At 49.6% G+C, this 5,000-nt stretch overlaps 1 long non-coding RNA gene across 1 annotated transcript in view; it reads left to right on the top strand.

Annotated features, from left to right (window-relative positions):
- Window positions 1–3,610: 3,610 nt before the first annotated feature.
- LOC136841435 (uncharacterized) overlaps window positions 3,611–5,000 on the top strand; it is a 2,245-nt gene continuing 855 nt past the window's right edge. Inside the window, exon 1 of the long non-coding RNA XR_010853949.1 lies at window positions 3,611–5,000. This exon is cut by the window's right edge and continues 460 nt beyond it. This is a non-coding gene — a long non-coding RNA (uncharacterized lncRNA).

Raw genomic sequence — 5,000 nt, 5'->3', positions numbered from 1 at the left:
CGTTCATTCATTTGGCGCAGACGGCCTTGACCGTCCATTCCATGGCCCAGTTAGGAAAACATTTGTTTGTTTGATTTGCTTCGCTCTACCAAATTGTTTTGCATTATTGGGGGTCTGACATTATATGTTCTGTGTTCTGTTTTTTTTGTGTGTTTGTTTTGTGCTTTTACTACGGCTGCGTGTGTTGCCTATCTGTTGTGAATGTGGGATGGCCCCCCCACCTAATTGTCCTTGAGAATAACACTTCTCCCATAAGTCATTAAAACTAGCGCCCTCGCTGATCAGACGTCGTTTGTGCGGAAATTCCCGGGCGCCTATATATTCTATTCTTGTCCCCAATAAATCCGTGTCGTAGGTCCGTTGGTGAGACCGATTCATTTTCCATTCAGTCCCCAAGTGAGCCCGTTTTGTCGGTAATTCGGGAGACCTAAATATATATCCCAATCTAGTCCCCAAGTAAGCCCGTTTGTCGTTACCTTGGGAGACCAATCGTTGCTAAATTCATCGTCCCCAATCAGCCCGCTTCGTCGGTAAATTGGGAGACCAATCATTGCTAATTCATCGTCCCCAATCAGCCCGCTTCGTCGGTAAATCGGGAGACCAATCATCGCTAATTCATCGTCCCCAATCAGCCCGTTTCGTCGGTAAATCGGGAGACCCATCATTGCTAAATTCATCGTCCCCAATCAGCCCGCTTCGTCGGTAAACCGGGAGACCAATCATTGCTAATTCATCGTCCCCAATCAGCCCGCTCCGTCGGTAAATAGGGAGACCAATCATCGCTAACTTATCGTCCCCAATCAGCCCATTTTGTCGGTAAATTGGGAGACCAATCATTGCTAATTTATCGTCCCCAATCAGCCCGTTTTGTCGGTAAATCGGGAGACCAATCATCGCTAATTCATCGTCCCCAATCAGCCCGTTTCGTCGGTAAATCGGGAGACCAATCATTGCTAATTTATCGTCCCCAATCAGCCCGTTTTGTCGGTAAATTGGGAGACCAATCATTGCTAATTTATCGTCCCCAATCAGCCCGTTTTGTCGGTAAATCGGGAGACCAATCATCGCTAATTCATCGTCCCCAATCAGCCCGCTTCGTCGGTAAATTGGGAGACCAATCATTGCTAATCTATCGTCCCCAATCAGTCCGCTCTGTCGGTAAATCGGGAGACCAATCATCGCTAATTCATCGTCCCCAATCAGCCCGCTTCGTCGGTAAATAGGGAGACCAATCATACGTCCTTTGAAAAAGTGTCCAAGATTCCCACAGCTCTGGGAAATTAATTCTGTGTGTTACTAGCGTCCTCTCCCCGCCTGCAAAATGTCGACACGGTCTCAGCAGAGCGAGGATTTCAAGTTCTTCATGTCCTCAGGAAGGAACTCGGCCTTTCCGGGAGAGAACTAAGAGACTGGGTACAGGAGAGGATGGACGCCATACAGGCAGAAAGACAGGCTCAGGAGAGACGAGACGAAGCTGCACGGCAGGAACGGGAGGCAGAGAGGCTGGCTCAGGAGAGACGGGAAGACGCAGAGAGACAAGAACGTGCAGCAGAAAGACTGGCCCAGGAGAAAACGAGAAGAAGCCGAGAGGGAAGAAAGGGACAAGCAGCGTGCCCATGAACTCGCAATGCTGCAACAGAGTGGCCCTTCGCCTCCACCTGCCCCCAGGGGATGAGTGCCTTCAGCCAGGCTCTCGCCTGCATGCCAAAGTGGACGGAGGCCGAGCCCGAGGTGTGGCTCGACAGCGCCGAGACAGTGTTAAAGGCCTGCCCCTGAGTGCCGCCGAACTCTCCCTGGTGTTGGGCAAGTTCCTTGGAGGAAGGCCCTGATTGCCTACAGGGCCCTCCCGCCGGAGGAGCAGGAAAATTGGGAGGTCGTACGCCAGACTATTGCCAAGGCGTGCATGAGATAACCCCTGAACGCTGGAGGAGGCGCTGGCGCGGGCTAGTGAAGGAGGCCAATCAAACCTGGGCAGACTGGGCCTACAAGTCCGAGCGTGCCCGTGCCAAATGGTTCGAGGCCGTGGGGTTACGACCCTCAACGATGCCATCGAACAAATACAAATAGAGAACTTCCTACTCTACACCCGCCGGCCCTCGCCACGCACATCGCCGAGAAGGAGCCCCCACCTTAGCTGATTGCTGCCGAATAGCGGATCTATGGGACACCCATCACCCCCAGGAGAGCTCGCTGCAGCAGCGCAAAATTACGCCACCCGCCTACCTATCGGGTGCCCCTCCGCCGAAGAATGGGCAATCACAGAAGCCCATCGTGTGCGGGTTCTGTAAAAGATCGGGCATGCCAAGGAGCAATGCCGCAGTAAACCACCAGCGTCTCTCTCCCGGACAGCCCCTGATAAGTCGCCTGCGCCTCTGCCGGGGCAGTGCGAAGAGATTTCAGCCAAACCTTTTGCACGGCGTGCAAGGTTTATGGCCACTCTTCCTCATGGGCAAAATGCCCTAGAAATAATAAGGCAGGAACTCCCGCCGTCGCCCTGGCAGTAACGAATCCCGAGTCCTTAGGCCCTCCTGCCGAGGGTCCCATCTATGTGGCACCTCCTCGAGGTAAATACTCAGCACGCCAGGTCAAGGCATTTGACGACTCTGGCGCGCAAATTTCCCTCATAAGGAGGGACAAAGTTCCCTATGGAGCTATAATAGACCGACGCAAGCTCGTCACCATTGAGGGCATAAACGAGTTTAAGATGATCCTCCCAACGGTCCAACTGAGGTCACCCGACCCCACAGAGCCAGGACCCTTCGTCTCGCCGTGTGAAACACATTCCAGGAGACTATGACGTCCTCCTGGGCCAAGACTTTGCGTCCCCTTTCAAGCCACAACCATTATGGGGTCCCCATTCCCCAATAAATCATCCAAATCCGTGCCCAGTGCCCTTTATCATCAGTGCCAGTGCCGAGGCCTCAGCCAGATCTCCCTTCAGGAGAATCTCGGCCTTCAACTCCTCTGCCAGTGCCCCTTGGGCGCACTGAGCAGTGCCAGTCTCCGTCCGTCCAGACAGACGAGACCACCACCACATCGCCACCAGCGCCAGTGCCAATGTCAGTGCCTGAGCTGGTCACCCCTGCAAGCAAGTCGACCCCCCCCTCCGGCCGTCCCCTCTCTCTCGCCGCCCGCCGCAGATTCTTCCGCGAGTCATGATTCTGCCCGCCTTCCTGGGCGATGAACTCTGCGATCTGCGCCGGTTAATGTCCGAGATGGCGAACAAAATTCCTGGGTCAGTTGTCGCAGCAGCTGACCCAGATGGCACCCCTTGCCGCCCTTTGGCCTCGGGCCCTCCGATTCCCTGGCCAAGGACAACGGTCCAAGGAGGAGAGGTTCGCGGCGGAGTTACCACGGGTGTGGGCGATCGCAGGTAGTCCACAAGGAGCCCCGAGCTCTTCTGGCCCCTGTGCAAACTTGGCATAGGGCCCCCTTCTTCATTTTGAACGTCTTGGCACCTTTCATCCAGGAGAGGATGCCAAGGCCTTCCGCTATTTTCTTCCTTTCCTTTGGAATTTCTATCCCTCATCCTTCTCTATCGATCTTTCCTTCACACTTTCCCTTACTTACCACCGCATAGCGGCAGTTATATATGGGATATCATCCCCTTTTGAAATGTATAAATAATTTTATTTTGAAGCAGTAAGAGAGACAGAGTGAGAAGTGGCACGCCCTTACGCCCGTCCTTTGGCACAAGGCAGGCGTGTCAACTCTTCCTGAAGGGGTCGCGCCCTTTGGGTTTCTTTTCCCCGCCTTGGGCTGAGAGTTAGCTCTGACCGTCGTCTGTTGGCGACGGAAGTTAGAAAAAGAAGTAAATCATAAATACCTCACTCTGTTATCCTTTATTTTCTACGTATATTATTTACTTTTGCATTTAATCTTTTCTTTTTTTTTACGAATCTTGAGTCACAAGACTCCTGCCCTTACGAATTTTAACGTTGCCTTTTTAATCACCGCGGTGCGGCCCGCCCTTCAGTATGAAGTAATATCCTTCGTTGTTGTTCTGTGTAGTTTCCTTTATTTTTATTTACATTTCTTTTTTTTAATTATCCATGTGGAGAATGTTATCCTTGTCCATTTTCCCCTTCATTTGTTTATCCTCCCATTCATAAGTCGAGTAGTCTATTTTTAGCTTACACCCGAGTTGTAAGCTGCAGACGTAAAAATTTAGCGTCATTTAAGTTGGCGAGTTAAAACCGCGAATAATCTCTTTGCCTCACAGCTGTCAAGTTCTTGCCCCTTCAGATTAGCGTTCGTGGGAAATATTAGTTATGCTCGTCGAGCTTGTGAACAATTGGAGGTCGATTGAAAAGAAGAATTGAATTCTATTATTACAATTTTGGTAAAGGGGATATTATTTAATACCTACAGTGTATTGTCACGAATGCCGCCTCTTCAAGGCACAAGTAATAGCATGCCTGTAATTCCAGGATAGCATTAAGGAATCAGTGGGTTTACATTTGTTTCCTTTTAAATTCTGCCTTGTATGTTTTATTTTGTTGTTGTTATTTTGAAATTTTGAAGTGTTCTTTGTTTATTTTCTTTTGAGCGCCTTATTACCCCAGTAAAGTAAATCGAATAAAGAATGGGTAGAAACAGTACTTAGGAAGTATTTGAGCAATAATTAATTTGCAAGCAAGTTTACCCTTTTATTGTATATTCTAAATTGCACTCTGCTCCTAAAGTAAACCTTCAGTTTGTTATTGATTAGTGTGGCATCAGAGTTTACAAATAAAGTAAAGTAAAGGTTGTAGTAAAGTAAAAGATAGAATAAAGTCGAACGTTTTCTTCGCTCATTTTTGCTTTTGTCAATATTCGCACCCGTTTATAGGTGTGAATATTATCTTGCCAGGGGAGCTGTAAAGAGTAGCGCAAAAATCCGCTAGGAAACTCTTCTCCTTCCCTGCTTTGGGTTGGTTTGAACCTTTGAAGGTCGGGGAAATAAGGGCTCAGAGAAAATATAATAGTTTGGGGACAGTAAACTGGCTTTGCACTGTTTT

Source organism: Macrobrachium rosenbergii, chromosome 1 (genome assembly GCF_040412425.1).
Source record: "Macrobrachium rosenbergii isolate ZJJX-2024 chromosome 1, ASM4041242v1, whole genome shotgun sequence".
NCBI classification, from domain to species: domain Eukaryota; kingdom Metazoa; phylum Arthropoda; class Malacostraca; order Decapoda; family Palaemonidae; genus Macrobrachium; species Macrobrachium rosenbergii.
Note: the sequence above shows the minus strand (reverse complement) of the source record. Positions and strands in the feature narration are given on the sequence as shown.